The 22,854-nt window shown below is 43.0% G+C and overlaps 1 protein-coding gene across 1 annotated transcript in view; it reads left to right on the plus strand.

Moving 5' to 3' along the window:
* Positions 1-1,415: 1,415 nt before the first annotated feature.
* The window catches only part of BRINP1 (BMP/retinoic acid inducible neural specific 1), a 230,551-nt gene continuing 209,112 nt past the window's right edge, over positions 1,416-22,854 (plus strand). The window contains exon 1 of the mRNA XM_065737611.1: positions 1,416-1,433. The gene's annotated coding sequence lies outside the window, so the exon portion shown is untranslated. The remainder of the gene's footprint in view (positions 1,434-22,854) is intronic.

Below are 22,854 nucleotides of genomic sequence, written 5' to 3' on the forward strand. Positions count from 1 at the left end.
TGCTCCTTCTGTTCAGCTCCAGAAACTCCTGCCATGCCTCCCAAACACTTAAGGATGCAATATGTAAGAATCACTTTGGTATACCCCGTGTATTTTCAGTGCTGCTAGCTCATCCTGGGCCTTCCTTATCACAATGTGAGCAGCAGAAATTATGTCCCATGTTGGGAGATTAAGATGCACTATAGGACTGAGTCACCCATTGTTTGGGCATGCTGATCCTGGCTTCATCCCAAAGACATCCTGTCAATGTACTTAGGGGCCCAAGGTCTCCTCTCTGCCCCTTTTACTCAGTTGGGCCTCCCAGAGCCCCACGGCTGTTGCCCCCAGCTATGTTTCTATTTTATTTGCAATCCTTTGAAAGCAATAGCCAGTGCTGGCAGATGAATTATATTGAGAAGCAGGGGGGGATGGCTGAGACTGTCTCTTTCTCCCTCTCTCCCTGAATTCTAATTTAAAGTGAGGAAACAAGATTTCATTGAATTTTAACAAATTAACCATTAATCACTTATGAAAACCTCCTGATGAGGACATGGATAGCCTGGGTTATGAATGGGAACAGCTTCATTTTGCTGTGATTGCTAGACCGTGATAATCCCCAGATCTCTTTCTCTACCTCCATCGTGCTCCTCACCACATTCCCTGTGTCCCTCATCACTGCTTTTGTCTCCTTTCCCCCACCTCCACCCAGCACACACACCCTGCTCCCTCATGTCCTCTTCCCTGGATGCACAGCCCCTGCTGAACTCGTCTCTGAATCATTTTTTGATGTCATGCTGAATATGGAAATTAAGGAAAAAACAATGTCTTCCGCTGGCTGTGCGCTGTGAATATTTATGAGGGAGCCAGTGAGGAAGCTAAATAGGAGCTGCGAGCAAGCCAGCCAGAGAGGATGGCAGCTGACAAGGGCTCATTCAGCAGCACATCCTTGGCTGCCGGCAGCATCCCGGCAGTGGGGGTTGTATGAGTGACAGAGCAGCAGCAACCTTGCCTGGGCAGCACGAAAGAAACCCTAAGTTGCAGCCGTTTCTCTGCCTCCTTTGTATTCCTCTCGTCTCCAGCTGATCAATTCCAGCTAAAATAATAATAATAAAAAATCCTTGGATGGCATTCAGCTCCAGCAGACGATTAGACCCTAAAAATCAATGTTTATGTTCAACAGGGCTATAAAAACCAATGCTTCCCTCCACTTATCAAATCAGAATTGGAATCAGAAAAGCCCCTTGGCTCATCGTACAAGGGGTCATGGATGGTGGCACGTGGTGATGAAATCTGTGGCAAGCCAAGGCTCCCCACAGTGCTGTCTTCCTTCTGCTGCTGTATTCCCATACTCGATAGCAATCTCTCCCACAGGGAAGCATCACTCTGCTGAATGCCACACAAGAGGCCTGAGCACAGATGGGTACCAGAGGCCCAGAGAGAAAAAAAAAAGGATGGTGTAAGTCTATCCATTGGAGCCCCAGATGGAGCTCTAAAAAGTGCCATCTTTATTTTTCCCCTGAAGGATAAAACAGATCTGGGAAGGAAAGTGATCTGGAGATGGTACTGAGCATGGGCCAGATGGGGAATGATGCAAGTGTTGAAGTGAAGAATTGATCCTTTTGCTTCCTCTGTAGTCTGCAGAACCTCTGGGCTGTGGTTACTCCATGCCTTAGCTTCTGGGGATGGGGCTGTTCCTGCTTCCAGGTGCAGGATGCATAGGGGGTGGGGAGAGAAATTCTGCCTCTCCAAGTCACAATCTTTCTTATAATAAAATCTCTGATCCTCACAAGGAGATGCTCATGATTCCAAATGTGAAATTATTAAAAATTAATTACTAACAAAATTACTTATAAATAGACCAATTTATTGACTGTAGGATGTATAAGCCCCAGGGATTGGATAGTGTTGCTTTTTTGAAGAACATCATGACTTCTGCCCCTTGAATGGATGGACATCATTTTTAAGGATGTTACGTACAGCAGGTCTCCCCAGAAAGCATGTTTCAAATGATCCAGCAATTAGCTGCCAAAGGAATGGATACGCATGAGAATCCATGCCCTAGGTGACATCAAAGACACTCAACCACAGACCAGATCTATTACACCTTTGCACTGTCAGAGCCCTCAGCCATCTGACCCCAGGCTGAGTGCAGAAGCTCCTTCTATAGTTTCCTAGTCCAGACCCAGGGTTTTCCCCACCCAGTATCTTTCACTGATTCCTTTTCAGAGTGCTCTGGACTGACTCTTCTCGTGGTCACTTGCAAACAAGCACGTGACTTTCTGTAATGATGTAGGACTATGCATTCCATCCTTAATTATAATCTTTTCACAATGATATATAGCCTTGTCTGACTCAGCTGGAATATCATTTCACTTCCAGACACATACTGTGGCTTGTACATATGTCTGGGCTCGAAATTGCTTGGTCCATCTGGGTAATCCTGTTAATCCTTCTGCTCACAAACACTACATTTCTGGTCATAAAGTTGGTCTTCACTGCTGCTTTTCATCCTTTTCCCACCAAGATTTTATCAAGGCACTCAAAGTGTATGGCAAGCCACAGGCCAGTGGATGGACTTGACAGTAGAGGAGCATCCTGAACTGTGAAACAAAAAGGCAAGAGGGTGAATCTAATGAGGTGGATGGAACTATTGATATATTAATCCCATGGGATACTGTGTTGAAATATATCACTGATGCCATAAGAAAAAAGTGGCTCTACTGTCTGGCACTGCAGCAAATAAGATGTCTGTAACATGCTATAAACTTATGTGAACCACATCACTGCAATATAGGAGACTTTTAAATTAAAATTGATTAGTCTATCTATCTCCATTGACAAATGGTACTGAAATCCATATAGGCAAGTTGGGCAAAATCATCCTAAGGACACTCTAAATTTTGTGACTCTGCTCATCCTTCTGCATAGATGGACATTTATATAAATTATGGGTGCAAAAATAAACACCCAAAAGCCAAATCTCAGACCTCCTATTTCCAGCGCCAGTCAGACATGGCCGTGATATAAGATGCTTTAAAGGTACCTGGATATATCTGTGTTCCCAAAGGTATCACCATTTGGATATTAGTCTTGATCATTCATTTTCTCAGTTATTAAGTCACTGAAAATATCTGTCCTCAATCATAGTTGGTATTAAATTTCCACTTATTTACTCCTTGCAATCCATCAGTCATTTTAACATTGAGAAGTTCAAAAAACTTGAGGGCAGCAGAAGGATTATTGCAGAGTTGGCTTCAGAGAAATGAGAGAAGCCACAGCAAATGTAGCTTCAATGCCATGTGTTCTCGGAGTTAGTGCGAATCATATGCTTGTTGTCCCCAACTCTGGGTCAGAAGAACATAATTTCATTAGAAAGATTTGTTGAGGGAAGCGCAGCTAATTGAGATGACCATTAACTAGCTGATGTACGAAGGTATATAAAGCTCAATATTTTACTGCATTATAGCTGATTAATAAATACGAGGACTGGTCATAGATTCTACAGTGGAAAGCTCTGAGCAATGAGTAGCTGCTTCCTTATTATCATTTGTGAAACTGCAGATAAATAGGCGAGCAGCCTTCCAGGTGGATAGTAACTCACTGAAATGTATTAATGGCTTGGCTAACATGGTTGCAGAAATGGTGTAACATCCTGACAGCAACTTAGTGCTTCTGCCTTTCTCTGTAACAAAAGAACCCAAACACCCAAGCTCAGAAGAGGCCATTATTTAAATAGCTGTCTCATTTCGTGTAATTTCAAGTTCAATGGTGCGGCAATTCTGCAGTATTAGATCTACTGAATGATTATTAAAATCATACCTATTCAAGATTAACCATGAATTAACTATGAGAGGAATTCAGAAATTCAGATGCCTTCTGGGATAGGCTCTAGGGTCAGGGTAGGGTAAGAGTCAAAATCTGGCACAGGCTAAACTTGCTGTGATTTTTTCCAAGCATATGTTCCTCTTCATTTTAACACCTGTACTGGACAGGTGATTACTTGCACCCTGGATCTGCAGAAGGGATGCATCTAAAAAGTTATATGAGACATATCTGAGATGTGTTCTTTCTTCGAGATAAAGGGAATCCAGATGATTATCTCGGAGGTAGAGAGGGACACCCACATCTAGAAAGGATGAGTCCCCATTGGGAAAAGCTAAAGCATGCAGCCATTGAAGGAGATAAAATGTAAAATGAGCTTCAGCCCTTGATGTTCTACCACATTTGAATTTGTAGAGTACACTGTGGGTTATCTGTTGGAGTTCAGCTGTGGAGTTATGCCCCACATATGAAGCAAAGCATGCCCTGCGTACCTGGGCAATAGCAGTGCTTCTGCTTGGTGCTGTATTAAAGTCTTACACATCCAGCCTACCTCTGCTCCTCCGTTCTTTCCTCTCTCAAGTCTACTTCTGTCAGTTTTATGCAGGGATTCCTCAGGTTCTGTGGCAGTAGGTGTTTTTTTACAGATGTAAGATAGCTGGCTAGGCAGGCAGAGAGTGGAATAGGTCCAGATGCTTCCGTGCATGGCAAAGTAAGAGAAGAAATCAATCGTGTTTCCCTGTCTGCAGCAGGTCGTCAGAAGACAGCCACTGCATGTCAGGCTCAGAGAAAGGTCTTTGGCTGGACTGGCAGCGTGGGGGACATCTGTCATTTCTAATAAGGGAAATGCTCCCTGCTAGAGCTCCTTCTGGCTCTGCAGTCTGGAATGGGAATCTCCAAACTTTTGGTTACAGCTGCCTCAAACGCTTGCAATAATTCACTTGTGCATCTTCTGCTGGGCAGTGAACGTTTCTGCTCTGCTTCTATTTCTTTCCAGGTCAGAAGGACACAGTGTTACTGGGAACCAGCAGGAGGAGGGGGCAGTGCATGATGGATTCAGCCCCCTCTCTGCTGGAGACGTACAACCCAAATGCATTCGGGTTGTAATAATTTTATTTTCTACAATGGCATTCACACAGACATGGAAGAAATGGGGGCATGGCATAGACTCACAGTTGTTAGTTTGCCAACTGTCCTTTTCTGCCAAGGTCTTGTGTATGCACATTTATTCTTTCACCACTGTCCACAGAATCAATCAATTACTGTGGTGCCCAACTAATATAGGTATTAAATAGAGCAGTAGATTTCAATGACAGAGGAGATAATCTCTAGTGATTAGATAGAGCAGTAGATTTCAGTGATCTAGGAGATACCTTCAGTGATATGGCTGAACCTCTCTGGAGCCAGCTGTGATGTGTAGGCATTACTCAGAGCACAGCTTGATGCGTAACAGACTTTTGCCCTTGCAGTAGGGGCACTATAGCAACTTCTTAATCCCAACCTGCTTTTCTTCACCTCTTCTCCAAAAGACAGACATGAAGGCCATACCAGACTTTGTCCATTAAAAACCATCTACCAGGTAGGAAAAATTGGGGTTTGGACCCAATATCTCAGGCAATATCCTCATCTTCCCACCTATGTCAAAAAGAACCTCAGGAAAGGATCTATCTGGGAACAGGCTGAATTTTTCTGTTGGGGGCCATCCCCTTATTGCCACATTGACTTTACTCAGCAATGTGGGAGAGTGCAGAGTTTTAAGACAGGGCATGAACAGCTGCAAATATGTCAAGGAAAGATAGTTTCACGTGATTTAAAGGGCAACAGATTGCTCTGTGAGGCTGACACTAAGCAAAGGCCAACACTCTGGAGGCAAGCATGAATTTGTATCAGAATCACTATTACTTTTTCAGCAAATTTCTAACTTCCTCACTTGTGAAATGACCCTGAAAGAAGCTCAGCTGGAGATGCACGTACTGGATTTTCTCATTAGGGTTTGGCTGTCCCCTCCAACTTCTGCTTTCTGTTTCAAAATGTCTCCTAAGGAAAATGTGAAGCCGCCAGTTTTCCAGTGGGTTCAGCATTTGGCAGAATGAATTTGTTCATTGCTAATTAAAACAAAAGATTTCAGAAGCGCTTTCCACTTTGGTTTATTAGCTTCCCTGTGCGATAGCAAATCGGAGCCCTTGTTACACTGTCAGCAGAGCTATTATTATTATTATTTATTATTTACAGTACAACTTGTGAGTCACTTCCTATGTTGGTGTATCTTTCACCATCTGTTAAAAAAAATAATAGCAGTCATTTTCTGAAATATTATTTTAATCCAAGTGTTAAAATAGAACCATATGAAGCCAATTAAATAGAGTGCGTGTTGTTAATCTGAGCTGCTTCAGCTCAGCTAAAGAGAAAGCACGAAAAATAAAATAAAAGATTTGAGAAAGGCAAAAATGTATAAGCAAAGATGCAAGCTTCAGAAATCTGGGAAGGTTCTGCCAACATTTTCTTGGAATTCTAAATTTCAAAAGAAAAGGAAATGTAAAAAATGTCATCTTTTAGTGTAAGTTTAGGAGGGGACATGGATCCAAATCTGGATGTAAGATTTCAACTCCATACCAGGCTTTATGGGAATCTTTAAAAGACCAGAAAATTTCTGTTTTAATCCCTTTAATATTTAGTGCTCTTAGCTGTTTTTGTTCTTACTCCGAGTGAAAAATATATTTGATCTGGTTTGGTTGCCTCCACCTGAGAGTTTTATGTAAGCTTATGACTAATTAACATGAAGTTCCCAGGTGGTGCTTTGAAAGACATTGCCCCTGCCTGCAGAAGTCAAGGAGAGATGAAGCAAATACATAACGAGGAAATTACAGTGGTCAAGCATGAGTCTGCTGTCCCTACAGCACGGTGATCAATAGCAGCTTCACATCAAACATGTACATGTGAGCATTTCTTTGGACTTCAGATTTCTGAGTTTGAGCCAAAGCATGTTTGAAACAAGCAGATTTCTACCCCATTTCATGCTCAATATATATATTTTTATGATCCCTCTGGAGCTACATGTCCACTGGATTTTTTTTTCTAACTGAATTTGGGCTAGACATTACAAATCCTCAGCCAGATTCTGGAAAGGCAACGCATGAGAATCATAGAATCTTAGAATGGCTTGGGTTGGGAAGGGACCTCAAAGATCGTGTAAATTCCACCCCGTGTTGTGGGCAGGATTGCCAACCAGTAAATTGGGAACTAGATCAGGACCCCATCCAACCTGGCCTTGAACACCTCCAGGGATCAGGCATCCACAGTGTCTCTGGGAAAATCTTGCAGAGTATGGGGTTATTCAGTGTGATCATCTCATGACCTATGTACAAATGAGGAATTGGTCATCTCATGACTTAATCAGTACAGTGGAAATCCATACCAGTTTTAGAATATGCGATGTTTGCCTCTGTTAAAACCTAAAGAGAGCTCTTTTGGTTGTGGTCACAAAAAAACAGTACCTGGCCAAAGACTCCAGCATAGAGGGACCACAAATGCATGAATGTTGAACAGTTGTAAGATTTTTTTTAATCCATTTTTCATACCCGAATGGAAATGTCCCTTGAAAACTGATCTCTAGAGAGACAGCCTTGGTTCTCCAGAGGCTGGAGATGGAGCCAGAAAGGCTGGAGTGCAGCAGCATCCTCCATTCTGGGAATGGAGCTGGGAAATGGCAGGGGTTGATCCCTGCACATTGTCTAACTCCTGGGACTGAGTGGCCCAACTGCATTCCTGGCTGCAGTTATTTATATTCCCTGAACAGCGTTGTTTACACAAACTGCATGAATGCAAATCAATGTGAGGAAGTGCTGGAGCCGGTGAGGTGTGCAGCAGTAACAGTCTCCTGGGATTGGTTTTAGTAATGTAGTGTTAACACAGCTACACATGGCTACACACACTTTCATATCCAAGTGAGGGAGAGGGAGAAGGAACACTCATTACCTGGGACACTGGCCGAGTCCTTGTACCTCGACAAGAGATAAAAAATAAAAATGGACTTCATTATCACAGGGTGCCTGTCAATCAGCTGCCATTGCACTGAGCCTGCCGTGCATTTCTCCGGCTGAAAGGTTCCCATCACCACTGGCAAGGGAGAGATGTGTGAAAGGAGCCAGAGCAGGTAACACAATGGCTAGCATCACTCTGCTGGCTGCTCTCTTGCCCTGCAGTACACATACAATCGAGCACAGCCTGTTAGGAAAGGGTTTTTTAAGACAAATACCCATGCAAATGAACAGAGTGTAGGTATATCTCAGATAGTGGTCCAGTGGGCAGTGGCATTGCTCACCTGCAGGTGATGTCAGATAGCAACACTGGGAGGCTGTTCCTTAAATATTCACTTCATTTCCAGTGCTACAGTATCCCTACACCTCTAAATTTACCAGTTTGCAACCAAGTGAGACAAAACTCACTGATATTTAGGTATTGAATCTCCCTCCGGGGATCCTAAATACTGTTGTTGGAGATCTTTAGGGCTGCTTCCTTCCTCCGTTTTTCTCGTGAGTAAAAGAGGGTTAATGATGCCTCAAAGCAGGTTTACCGACGTGTTGCCGAGATCTCTTGAGTGCCAGTGACCTTTTATTTAACCCATCAGCATCAAGCTGTCTTTCATTCCATCACCGCCTATTCTCAGGAGGCTTTGATGGCAATTCAGTCTTTTCTTTCTTGGCACTTACGTTTTCTCAAGTACAGTAAAACAATAATAATAAAAATCTATTTAAACAAGCTCCTTGCTAGTTTATGGTAATTAAAGGAAATAAATATTCCTGCACGCAATGCTGTAGACCTTGACTCAACGGTGGGTCAATACTGCTTTCCTGGTGAGGCTGAGTAATAAATCTTTATTCCTTTTTGAATGGAAATAAGGACGGGATTTTATTCATGAATTCTGTGACCCGTTGAAGTGACATTTTCAAAACAAACACTCCAGAAATGAGAAGTTTTCTCTGCAGAGTGGGTTAATCTGTTCTCTTCTCAGCATGTCTCTTTCAGCCTGATGATTTGCCTGATGCCTTTTTAATCCCAGCAGCAACTTCTCAGTGAGCAGGAAGAAAACTGAAATAAAGTAGCTCGGAGAGAACCGAGACACACGTGCTGCTGGGAAGCTGCAAGGAAAGGGGTACATAGGTGAAGAAGACTGTTGAGAAGAAGTCCCTGAAGATCTGGCACTCCAGATTCTGTGTCTGCTCATGCTTTTGCTTGCTCTGAGGCTCGGTGTGGCTTTTGAGTCCCAGTCCTACACAGCTACATCACTCCTGCTTCCTCAGCTGTCGGCCTTCATTAGCTTCTACTACTAGACAGAGGGTGTTCCTCTGAACCCAGACCAAACAGTAGCTTTTGTGCTCATCTGCAATTGACTTCATTTGGTTATGTAATCTAATTGGCTTGGGATGCTCCGTGAGCAGGGGAGTGAAGCCAGGGGTTTATAAAACAAACATGCAGTGCAAAGCATGCACGTTTCCATCAAATCCCATTCTTTCTGTACAAGTCAAGCACCAAGATCAAGTCTTTAGGTTATTTTTTCTCTTTCTGAGAGACTGCTCCCTCTTTGGAGGAGGCTAAGCATAGCAAGGGGCATCTTCTCCAGTAGAAAGGATTAATCATCAGCTAAGTTGCTGTTTGTCATTAAGCACAAAATGAGCTTGGGTCCAGGCTTGCCATGGTGGGATGGAGTATTTGAGATGCTGTCTGCATTAAGTGGTAGGGAGAGAGCTTTCCTTCTGCAGTACAAGCAATGGGTTTTAAAAGCCTCAGGTTCATCCTCCTCAGGTCCCTTCCTCAACTGTGATGGGACAGAGGGGCATCTGTTTTCTTTCTATTTATTTGGAAGTTGGAAGGAAGGCTCTGCAACCTGCCCCGACCCTGTACTTAAGGGAGTAGACAGAGGGAAAAGGCAAGGTCCATTAACCAACATGAGACCAAATGTGTTGAAATATATGTGTTACCGACACGTGGTCAGGGAGCAGTTCTGCCATCACCCACTTCCCTGGGCAGCTTTTTTCCCATTCCACTGAAACTGAAGCACCATCAGGATTCACAGGGAAAAGCTTTGAGGTGTTCTGACCTACAATAGCTGCTGCAAGCCATGGGAAGGACGTAGATGCTACAGTCACCAGAAAAGCATCCCTTCAAATGGGACAGAACTGTTGTTAGGTGGTCCCCACTCAAGCTGCCATGAAAGAAAAAAGGCAGGATTAAAACCATGCTTTCTCCTTAGACTCAGAGCACTGAAGTGTCAGGGGCAGTCACCAAGACTAATTTAAGTTATTTTAATTATCATTCTCTCCTCTCTCTCTGACTTCCCTTCTCCTCTCTCACATACGCTGCATGGACATGGAGCTGCAGGTTTTCTTCCACTTAGGATTAATTAAAAAGGAAAAGTCAATAAGTTTCTCAGCAATTACTGTCTTTTCCATTTGGTCATTTGAGACAGTCAGGGGCTCAGAAATTGAATTTCTAGAGAGAAATCATGTCTTGTGGATCCTAGCACAGGATTCTTGGAGGGAAAAATAACCACATTCTCTTTAGACTGTCACCACACTGGTTTCCCAGCTTCCTACCCTTCACAGCAGAATCAGTTTTGCTATTTCAATAACCCTCAGTTCAGATGATCTGGGAGGATTTTCTCCATGTCTATACTGGGTATGTAAGATGTCTGAGAGAGGGCGAGCAGCAACACAGACAAGAGGCTGGAGGTGATAATGACAAACTATGACCGGTCAGGGATTTATTGACATTTTCTTTACCAGATAAGGTGGCTGGTCATTATCTGAGCTCTAATCTAAAGCCTCGGTAAGTCAATGGAAATCTTTCCACAGACATCAGTGATCTTTAGATCAAACTTCACCTGATATCTGTGACCATATATACATGTAGTTCAGCAGCAACGTGTAGCTGCTTTCCATATTTTTAGTGTGACTCTGCCATTTGAGACCAAACCAGAACAGAGTGACACGCTATAGAATTCTATTTTTTACTTAGGAAAAACGGGAGCTGGAGTGGAGAAAAGGTGTTTCAGATCCAGAACATGGGAAAGGGAAGTAAAATGATCAGAGGCCAAAAGAGGGTGATGGAAAAGAGAATAATAAGAGAAAAAAAGGAAAAAAATAAAAAAGAAGAAATTACTGTGCCATCTCACTTGGTTTTGGTTTACAGTGGGACTACCCCATGCTACTGTGTATAAGAATAAGTACAGATTTGTTCCTTCTTCTCTCCATTTAAACTCAGCAGAAGCATAGCTTCTGTTTTATTTTCATATTCCCATTGAGTGTTTTTTTTTTCTGCAAGTATTTCTCAGAATGAAAGAGGAGAAGAAAAAGAAAACAAATATCTCTGCCTCTGTGCATGCTTTTTTGCTAACCAGGCTGCTTTGCCCCAGAGACCCTGCTGGGTGTGCGGCAGTGCTCCCTGCAGCTTTGTTTAGGAAAGTTACATTTGCTTCTCCCTTGGTGAGGCTATTAGCAGCCTCTTCCAGAAAACCAGCCTCCTTTTGTTTACTGTCACCTGAAATTGCTGGGGAATGAAATAAAACTAGATTCAATGGGTCAATAAATAAATATGATGGAAAGGAGAGGAAAAGGGAAAAGGGAAAAAAAGGGAAAAGAAGGGAAAAGGAAAAGGGAAAAGAAGGGAAAAGAGGGAAAAGAAGGGAAAAGAAGGGAAAAGAAGGGAAAAGGGAAAAGGGAAAAGGGAAAAGGGAAAAGGGAAAGGAAGGGAGGAAGGGAAGGGAAGGGAAGGGAAGGGAAGGAAGGGAAGGAAGGGAAGGGAAGAGGAAGGGAAGAGGAAGGGAAGGGAAGGGAAGGAAGGGAAGGGAAGGAAGGGAAGGAAGGGAAGGGAAGGGAAGGAGGGAAGGAAGGGGAAGGAAGGGGAAGGGAAGGGAAGGGAAGGGAAGGGAAGGGAAGGGAAGGGAAGGGAAGGGAAGGAAGGGAAGGGAAGGGAAGGGAAGGGAAGGGAAGGAAGGGAAGGAAGGGAAGGGAAGGGAAGGAAAGAAGGAAGGAAAGGGAAAGGAAAGGAAAGGAAAGGAAAGGAAAGGAAAGGAAAGGAAAGGAAAGGAAAGGAAAGGAAAGGAAAGGAAAGGAAAAGGAAAGGAAAGGAAAGGAAAGGAAAGGAAAGGAAAGGAAAGGAAAGGAAAGGAAAGGAAAGGAAAGGAAAGGAAAGGAAAGGAAAGGAAAGGAAAGGAAAGGAAAGGAAAGGAAAGGAAAGGAAAGGAAAGGAAAGGAAGGAAAGGAAAGAGAGCAAAAAGAAAAGAGAAGAGAAGAGAAGAGAAGAGAAGAAGAGAAGAGAAGAGAAGAGAAGAGAAGAGAAGAGAAGAGAAGAGAAGAGAAGAGAAGAGAAGAGAAGAGAAGAGAAGAGAAGAGAAGAAAGAGAAGAGAAGAGAAGAGAAGAGAAGAGAAGAGGAAGAGAAGAGAAGAGAGAAGAGAAGAGAAGAGAAGAGAAGAGAAGAGAAGAGAAGAGAAGAGAAGAGAAAAAGAGGAGAATTGGAGAGTCAGAGAGATTTTTACTGGGAAAAACTACCCCAAAGAAAAAAAAACCCTGTACTTCAGTACTATGTTGTGTCTGATACAGGCTCTCTGCAGCTCCTGGTTGGTTGGACTCTGGCTCGAGCACGCTCACAGCAAGACTGATTATGCTGTCACCACAAACAGCGTGTAAAAAATTGTGCCTTATTTTATTAGCTGGAAAACAGTGTTTAATGCAGCTGGAGCTGCAGCTCAGGGTAAACGATGGAAGTTTCCCTCTTGGAAAACTGTCAGTGCGGTAATGACATCATTTCTCCATGGGTTTGATCTAGTTAGGGCCGTGGATATCTGTGTTTGTTCTTCTTTACTCTCTTGCCTGGCAAATACAGCATTCTAAGAGAGCTCAAGGGCTTTAAGTCTGTACTGACACACAGGAGAAGCCATGGCAGCACGGAGTGGACCCCAGCCTTGGTTAACCTGTCACTGGAGGACAGATAAAGATTTCCCTCATGCCATGGCAAAACCATAAGTGTGCCATCGAGAACTGGGATTAATTCTCATCTACTAACAACAGCAAATGACTTCAGCCAGTGTTTAAACCCCCTCTCTGCACCCTGTCACTGTGAAATACAGGAGGGCACAGTTTCCCTAATTTGTGTCCTTTTGCACAAGGATCCTGAAAACCTCTGTGGCAGTAAAGATCATCAGGTAAATCCATGGCTGTCAATATCTCGTTTCCATCTATGAATGTAATGTTACATTCTCCAGGTGTGACAGTACGTAACACAAAGGCAGTCAGGAGGAATAGCATCCTCTGAAAGACCAATGAAAAGGTAATTTCTGAGGAGTGAAATGGGCTGACAGCACTGGGACCCAACTGTTGTAACTCGTCCCTACAGCAGTACAACCACAGGACAACAGCACTGGGCTGAAGGCACAGTGAGCCCTATGTCCAGGCAACTTAGACAGTATTACCTGTTTAGCAAGGTGATTCATGGAGGGCTTTCTTTCAAGGAAAGATTGCATGGAGAGCCCTCTCTTGTTGCCAATGGAGATGGGGGTAAATCTCTGCCTGTGTCAATCCACAGCACACAGTGAACACAGATTTTCAGCTGACTACAGTGGAAAATGTGACTTGTTACTGGTTTTCTGTCTATTGAGCTGGAGTATTGAGCTTTCCTGACATTCAGAGCTAGACATATAACAAGCTATTCATTAGAAAAATGCAGTTGTCCTCTCCTACAAATTGGCCACTCACAAATTGCAGAATTCCCAACTGCTATTCTTTGCTAAAATGGCTATTTACAAATATCTTCGGAGGGTGAGAATCGAAGTTACTAAGCTGTTCACCAAAAGTTGATTGAAAATATCCAACATTTGAAGTTAGAAATTCAAGCTGCATGGATAGTTACATGAGTTATATTGTATTATTTCTGTTCTCTCATTGGGCAAGTTCTGTAACTAATCACATCAGAACCAGCATCCATTTCGAACTGCATGTTCATGTGTGTAATTTGGAATACGCTTTTGGAAAATATTAAGCTATTTGAGTTCCAAATTGACTTCTGATGAGTATTCACACTGGTAAAACTCATTTGCTAGAGTATTTGTGGAAAGCAGCCATAGAAACAGACCAGGAGATTCAAAGCAAATTTGTTCAGGACTTCAAATGAATATACACAGGCATCTTTCTGCAGTAGTCACTCACCATTAGTAATGTTGCAGTAATACCTGCAGTACATACTTATAACCAAGTTGGACTTCCCCCTGCAAAGCTCTTGTTTGTGAGATTTATTAGCTCAGAGGTTTCAGATTTTTTTATACCAAGTTCCTAGCTTGGAGAGCCACTGTCTGAGTCCATCCCCTTACGCTCCCTCTCCTCTTCCCTCTGCAAACCATCACAATAATTTCAGCAGTTGATCTCTTCTATAGCTCAAAAGCTCGAGCACAGAAAAATAGAGGAGAAAAAGGGTAGCTGAGGGGAGGGTCAAAGAATTTTAAACACTGAAGCGGAGAAGCTTCGTGTTCTCTATAACCTGACTTTCTCATGCTCACTGAGAATCCCCAGAAGCGTGAGTAATAAAAGAAAATGCTCTAAAGGTAAAACTTAAAGGACAATATGTGAAATCTCATTTACAAGAGGAAGCAAATGAGGCAGAATCCAAATGCTATATAGCAAAGTCGACTCTAAATCAACATTTATAACACTGACTTGGCAGGTGGGTTTTACCTGCATATGCTTTAAAGTTAACAGGCCAAAATCTGTTCTTTGTTACATTCAATCAACTCTGAGCTAAATTTACTGAATATAAGAAGTTGTACGCACGTAACTATGGGCAGAATGTGCCCTCAAAAAGGTCTCCTAGGGAACTTTGACTTCTAGGAAAACTTAGCTAAACCGAAATATCTCCAAGAAGATCTCATTTGCAGAACCAACAGATCTTATAGAAATAAATATCTAAACTTCTCCCCAGTAAGGTACAGTCTAGTTGTGATGTAAATGGAATTGTACATAAACATTGTTCCATTGCATTTTCTCTCTTTTATTCTGCTCTACCTCATCATCAACATTTCCTCTATGTCTGTGCTTTTCAAAACCAATTTGGATTTAGTTGAGACAAGCTGGATGACCCCAGAAGTTTCTTAACCATGGCATCAGAGATTGGTGTTTCCGCTAATCACCACAGTCAGAATTCAGAAGACACAACCAGGATTCATGGGGTTGTTCTGGGATTGCCATCTGTCAAATTGATATGACAGGTGAGACTGTCAGCAGACCCCATGCTGATGGTGTCCTGGCACACATGGGCCCATCCTCTCAGTGCTTGATCCTGGTGTTGTCCTTTTTTGTTTGCCCACGGAGCTCAGGGATTCACCACTTTGCTGCAAAGCGTCAGAGTCCAAAGTTGAAGCACTTGAGCTCTCAGAAGAAGAGTGGTTGTTTTTGCTGCTAGACAGCTGTATCTCAGTACACTGTTTGCTATAACCGCATGCTGATTGAGTCTTGTAGTAACAAAATGCATTGCCCTATAAACATAAAACAAGCTGTCACAGCATATCAGCACATGAAGAGGCAAAGCAATATTGGAACAGGGGACCAGAATAGTGTGTGTGCTTCCAGTATCATTCTGGAAGAGGGCTGTTCTTATCAAGACAAAGAAGGTTTTGCACTTGATGTTTGAAAACTCTGGTGCTTTTTGTAAGAGTTATTTCCAGTTGTTTTCTAGAATGGATAGAAACATTAAAAAGTTAAATCATGCGTCCTAAGAAGGGAACAGAGTTCACCTGAGGCAAAATTAGAACTCAAACCAAAGGCACATAATGGATATTTTGCTCTTACCACTAGTCAATGGAAAGGCAAAAATAGAAAGGGACCACCTGAGGGTGATCCCAATCCCATTTCCTCTGATTGCAAGCAGGCATGGAGTAGAAATGTCTATACCAAATACAGAATATTCCCCAATGTCTAATCTGAAGAAAAAAGGAAATTTTTAACAGGAAATATGTTTCAAAATCCAGTCAAACTGCTTTTTCTTCCTGCATGAACCCTCCTGTCCAATGTGGAAGGCTGTAGATTGTTCACAGCAGCTGCCCTATATCCTCTCAGCATCTCTGACTCCTCTGCTGAGCCTCCCTCATGGGCAGAGGAAGCAGTAACACCTGGCTGCAGAGCCAGCACATGCCTCCCCAGGCACCCATATGTCTAAAGGTGTACCTTTGGTCTGAGGAGTTGCTACTTTGGCTTTTTCTGCAGTTACCATTTGCAAATATTTCCGGTGTTAGAGTTTTCTCGTTGAGCAAAGGTTTGGGCACCGAGCTGTAAGTGAACAAAAACACATTCCAAAATAACACCATGCAAAACACAGATTTGCTCCTGACAAAAGATACACATTTACAAAATTTCAGTGTATCTGCTTATTATATCGTCAATGCCTGCAGTTAGCTTGATAATTTTGAGCCTCATTGCTGGGCTGTAATGTGTAGCCTGGAACTCCTTGAAGCAGGTATTGTCTTTTTGTTCTGCACTCAGACGTTCCCAGCATAAAGGAATCTTGGTCCAGGGTTGAGGGTCCCTCAGTGCTACTGGAATGCAGATCAATAGTGGGAAGAACATCTTCAGTACTCAATTTCATGCTTCTAAGTGTCTCTGATTTGTACTTGGAAAGCAATTATTGCACTATTACAAACCAACATATGACAGCTGTGAATAAAAATGCCTTTCTATAGGGTAGTAGGATATTTCAGGTTAAAGGCAAGCTTTTTTTTTTACATGCAACGTAGGTAAATGAAGAGGACTTGACCCACACTTTTCTTTAATGTTAAATTAATGGGATGGATGAGTCACCAGATTGTTATTAAAATGAGAGAACTGCATGGCTGACCATGCTAATAATACTCCCTCTGATGCTCAGCTGTGTTTAATATGCACCTGAGAGAATATGCATATTTGCTGGGCAGCTAAGGAAGCCAGGAGTACATATCTGAAACAGAGCCTTGCTTCACCTTGGGGAAAGGAGAATATGAACTTAGTCCCATCCTCCTCCATTGACAGTGAGGGGATAACCATAACTTGCTCTCCAGCTTGTGTAATGCTTGTTGGTGTAATAAACCATGGTTGCATGCATGTTTTTCTCTTCAGGTTTTGGACCTGATTCTCACCTAGGATTTACCTTTTTGACTGAACAGAGACCGAAGATGATTTGCTCAGACATGCACACATCAAGCCTGGGACTGATGGTTCCCTTCTGCCAGCTATTGATTGTTCAGGAACATCCAACTTGTCCTTACCCCCGCTTTGGTGGGGTGGTCAGTAGAAAGGTTGTAGAGTAGAAGGGTTTTCCTGGAACACCTTCTCATCCTTGATTCAGAAATGTGTGCTAAATTCTGAGGCTCCAGAATTGCTCTTTGGAGAAGGTGTGTTTGGCTTGGAGTGAATCTCCCAAAAGCAAAGAGGAGAAACTCATTGTGCCCCTCTTCTCTCTTTCCTTCCGTACCTGTGTCCTCATGGCTTTAGCTTTCAGACCAAGCCAGAAAAGCATCACAGCCTCTGCAAACCTGCATTGTTAATAATCTCCAGGTTGGTAATTTACCACACAGTTAATTACAACTCTTCCAAGGCTCCTTCTTATGTCTCCTCCCTCCTCTGTCTCCTTTTCATTTCCTGTGTCCCAGGCCTTGAAATGGTTGGCCTCAACATGATAATTGATGGCTGCTGGCTGTACAAACACAAAGATCTGGAGTATAAATAGAGTCAGATGGAGATGGAATCGTACTGTGTATTTTTCTTAAATGAGGGAAAGATTAATAAATTGATGAAATTTATTGTAAATAAGAAGTCATTGTCCCTTTGTAATAGTTTACTGTAATTGAAAAATATCTGTGACTAATCTGCTCATGGGTCATGTCGCTTTGTTTTCTCTTTGTTGCTCTCTTGAAGTGCTCACACAGATGCTTTGTGCCTCCTGTGCCCAACTGGGCTCCGTGTGTCACATTCACTCTTACTGAGTGCTGCTGAGCTCAAAGATACTGGTGTTATGCATCCACAACTTCTGTTTTGGATAGGTCTTAACTAAACGAAATGAGGCCAAGTGCCTCAGTCCAGGGAATATCAAAACCTGGGCTGAAATTTTGGTTACTCTTGAAACCATTGGACACTGTGCAAGAAGAGCAGCTCTTCTGGTGTGGGTCTTGGATTTCACTGCAGTTCCATCTTGCTCACCTTTTAGGGGCAGCCCATGGGAATTGGGAAAGGCCTGCCAGATTCCTGTTGCTCTTTTGCTCACTGCACAATAAAACCCACCATAAATCCTGCTCTAAAAATTCTTTATGGAGTTCACCTGTCCACAGCAAATAAATCAATTGCTCTAAATTAAATTCTGTAAAAGCTGAGTGGCATAGGGTACCATGTCTGGATTTATTTGGGAGCCAGCAAGACTGTAATTTTCTAAGTCAACACTCTGACCCTGTTTTATTCATTTGCTGTTCGTGATAAAACTGGATCTCTCCCTATATTTTTGGCTGGTTGTTTCTTCTCTCTGTGATAGCTGTAATAAGCATGTCCCTGAGAAGGGGGGTAGTGGGGAGGAGGCACAGAGGGCTGTCATCCAAAGGAGAGAATTAAATCAGGATGTATCTGCTCACGCTGGCTCCTGTTTTTGCACAGCCTTCTGCTTATATTTTCCCTGCATTAACTTCTCACAAGCAAAGCTAAAGTGCCAGGCAAAGGCCTTGTTAGACACACATCTTGGGGAACTCTGATGTGCCATTAATTAAGCTCTTTCAGTGCCTCTTTCCTGCTGGTTTCAAGGACCAGCCTGCGTGCCTTAACTCTTTTCTGCTCTTTCATCTCCTTCTCTCCTCAACAGTGCTCTGACAAGAGCAGCGCGGATCTCTGCTGCAGATGGGGCCAGGATGGTGAAGTGCCCTCTGAGTGAACTCTCAAGTCTTCTCTAGTAGAGGGAAAGCCCTTGCCAAGTTTGTCAGACAGCGGTGTGCAGAGCCATTCTCTGTCAATGGATTTGCTGGGCAAAGTCAGGGCTTGACAAAGAAGAAGTAGACACCAGCACATTCTGGCATGGCAGCACTGTACGGATCCATCCCCCTGCTGCTACCCTTCAGCTGGTGGCACTGGGAGCCTTCCCATCAGAAGGGTTTGCACTGTCAGCCTGATTGATACCCCCAGCTAATGACTCAAATCAGAATCCATAATATATCACTCCCAGTGTTGCTTTTCTTTCGTTTTATTGTTTTTCTTCCTCTGTTGACCCTCTCAGCAAAGTTTAGGGGTAATTTAACTCATGGTGGCATGCTCTTAGAAATGCAGGGTGTACTGGCTGAGCTATTCCCCACTGCATTTATGCTCTGTCCCATAAAACCACTTTACCAGGTGAATATCCTGTCCCCAACCCTCACCCCACAACCAGTGGCTGATTAAGCCAAGTCACCCTCCCCCTAAACTTGAACTAGAGACTATAGATGTGCTTCAAAACTGCACCTATCTATCCTAAATACACTTCATGCCAAGAAATGATCGGTCAGGTCTAATTCAGCTTCTGGAGGGATATTTTAATGTGTATTTATGTGCTAGAAGAAGGGGAAATGTTACACCATATATCTCTCAGAGCTAAGAAGCTATGAGATGGAGATGATGCTAGTATTTTGATCTCTATCTTCTCTTGGCAGCTCAATCTTCTTTTCACACATCTTAGAGGAAAATTGGGTGTCACTTTCTGCTGACTCTACTGCCTACTCTGTCCTTAACGACACACTTTGTCCCTATAACCAAAATCCCAACTATACAAGGATTTAGCAATGGATCTTATTTCAGGTCCTGAACCATCTCTTTCTTCTCTTGCAGCTGCTTCAACCCTCACTCCCTGTCCCTGAACTGGGTTTGCAGGCAGGGATGCTGGTGCCAGGGAGCATGAAATCCCTCTGCTGGCTCCTCCTGCCCTGCCATTTTGCAGGTAGTAGGGCCAAGCTCTATTCTGTGTGAGAGCCGAAGCAGAGCTCTGTTGGTGACACAGAGAAGGTGACAGCTCAGCAGGAGGACTTCTCACTCACGGCAGCTCCTCTCCACTCTCTGCCTGCTGTAATTAATATCCTTTTCCCTGCAGGCTGTGAGGCTCTGACAGGCTTTATTTTTAACTCCACTTAATGACAGAGTATTAAGACAAAATGCAACTTTGGTGTGCTCCAGGCCTCAGGGAGGCGTGAGGGTCTCAGAGCATTGCTGTGCTGGCAAGGCAGGCCTGTGTGCACAGCACAGTGAGCTCATCGTGCCAGGATGCATGATCATCTGACATATGTCCAGGAGTGGGTTTTCAAGAGGATGATCCCCATGGGCCCCACAAAACAAAGAGGTATTTGACAGAAATGGGAGAATCTCCACCAGGAGGTCGTGCATACACGATCTCGAGACAGATGGAGGTTCAAGTTTTCACGTTTAATGAGGAAAGTGAACGATGGGAGTGGTGGCTTGAAGTTTCCTGCAATGTAAATTCATTGAAGATGAGGAGTGAAAACAGGCAATAAATGATACTCACAGTTTAACCAGGAGACAAGTCAGGGAAAGATAACAAAGAGTTGGAATCAACAAAGAGTGAGCAGCGAATGCATTGGTTCTTAAACAAAATGCTGGCCACAGTTTGTGTATCCCTCACATAGAATCATGGAGTGACTTGGGTTGGAAGGCATCTCAAAGATCATGCTGTTGCAACTCCTGCTGTGGACTGGCTGCTCCCCCACCTGCTCAGGCTGCCCAGGACCCTATCCATGGCCTTGGGCACCTCCAGGAATGGGGCACCCACAGGTCTGGGCAGCAGTGCCAGGGCCTCACCACCTTCTGAATAAAGAATTTCTTCTAACATCTAACCTAAAGAAACAAACGAGAGAAGCATTTGGAAGTGTAGTGTGAAAAAATATTAACACAGAAAAATGATCTTCCTAGAAATAAAAGTTCTGGTCATTCTTCATATACTTTTTTAGGTTAATAGGTTCATAGGTTCATAGTTTCATAAGGTTGGAAAGGACCTACAAGATCATCTAGTCCAACCATCCTCCTATCACTATCCCTACCCAACTACTAAATCAAATCCCTTAGGATTTGGGATGTTAGAAAGATCAGGAAAAGGACTACCACACACTTTATCTCCTTCTAGATCTGAATAAAGGATAAAGTGAAAAAAAAAGATATTCTAAAATAGCTAGACATTGACAGTTTTTATTTCAGAAGTTACGCTTTCAGCGTAGCTTTGAGTGAACATCACAGATTTATTTTTCAACTGTCCCTTAGAAATAACAAAGATAATAAAGACTTGTTTTCACTTCATATCATGACAACTTTTCAGGAGCAGCTCTTAAGGCAAAATTTCTGATTAAACTCCAAGATTCTAGGCTGGGAAAAGGGCAATATGGAAAATTTTGGCTCAAGCCTCGTCTCTGGCACAGGTGTGTAGTATACTCGTGACTGACTGGAGGCATGATATGAATTCATATTTCTCTGGGTTAGCCTTATGCAGCTGGAAAGAGATTTCTTTTGCTTGAAAAAGAAGCAAAGCTTGATCAGATCAATCATTACAGAGATGTGCATGTATCTGGTTAACATTTCTTCCAAGATGAAGCTGCCATTCTCCACTACGTTTTACAGGATTTTTATCTCTTCTCTCTTTTCTGCAGAAAGTGTGGGCAGTGTGAGTTAAAGAGGGAAGTGTTTTTCTGTGAACACTCTGAGCATTTACTTTCTGTGATAATACTGTGTTTAGAGTGTCACCAGACATTGTTTTAAGCAAATGATGCCAAAATTTAGGGGCAATAAGCAATGAAATTAGCAGAAGCTGCAGATTTGACTTTTATCATCGCTTTGCTTACCCTGAAGCCTCAGACTGTATTGTGAAAACATCCTGAGTCTATACTTGTTCTTGCAGGACTCAAAATCCTGCAAAATTCAGTTAATACGTCACTTGCCAAGGTGTCTTCTTCTACTGAGAAGGAACCAGCATCTCTTCAACATTACTTGAAGTAGCTGCAGTGACTTTTTTCCAGCATGTTCTCTCCTGACTTGCATTCTGTGAAGAAAACACCACCAATGGTCCAAGGTGACCTCAAGCACATTCCTGATTTATTTTTACTTGCAGTCCACAACACCGGTAGCAAGAGGCAGGTGTTCCCCTTTTAGGATATTAGACTTTCCATCATCCCATATTCCCAGTGGCCTCTTTTGAATAGTGATACTTCCTCATAATCCTCTGTCCATCCTCCAGCTGAAGAAGCTCCCCTATAATTAGCACCACTGGTGCTGCCGATGGATTCCAGGCCAATGCGCAGAGTAATTGCTGCTCGAGATTACTTATGACACAAATGTTGACATTCTGTTGGCATAACTTGCAATAATGTATGCAGATTGCATCCTTCTAGTGCCTTAATTATTACTTCTCTGCAAGAAATAGTCAGGTTATCCTCTGCTTTGATTTGAAGGAGATAATTCCACCTTGAAGCACAGTTGTTTAGAGAAAGGGAAAGGGCAGAAGGAGAGGAAAGGAACAGACTGAGATGCCATTATCATGGTTTTTCCTCCACATGGGATGAGTTTGTAGCTCAACCTTGGCTACAACTTCCTCTTTTTTTCTGCCTCACTGTGGGAGTGGGGAGGTCTCTTTCAAGGTGAAACTTTCCCTGGGAAAACACAGAAGTGCCGCATTTAATGAGCCAAGACAGATGTCCTATTCAACAGCCAGCAGCATGCATGAAAATACTTAGTATTTATTATCTACAGCATGACAGTGTCTGGAGTCCACAACCAAGGCTGAGGTTTTGTTGGGTTGTTAGATAAAATTCCTAACCCACAAAGTTTAAGCTACACATTAAACAGGAGGCAGAGTGAGGAGAAAGGAAAACGAGATCCATCTGCAAAGCACAGATCAATGAAAAAGCCTGGAACAGAAAAACAATAAATTTAATGCCTTACCCTTAGAGTCTGCATTTTGTCTCTAGCTAGAAGAATCCTGGGAAACCTGAGATTTTATTATACAGAAATGCTGTTTTCAGACAAGTTTATGTTAAAGGA

Source organism: Cyrtonyx montezumae, unplaced genomic scaffold, assembly GCF_038088225.1.
Source record: "Cyrtonyx montezumae isolate F1298 unplaced genomic scaffold, pur_monq_1.0 scaffold_20, whole genome shotgun sequence".
Lineage (NCBI taxonomy): Eukaryota > Metazoa > Chordata > Aves > Galliformes > Odontophoridae > Cyrtonyx > Cyrtonyx montezumae.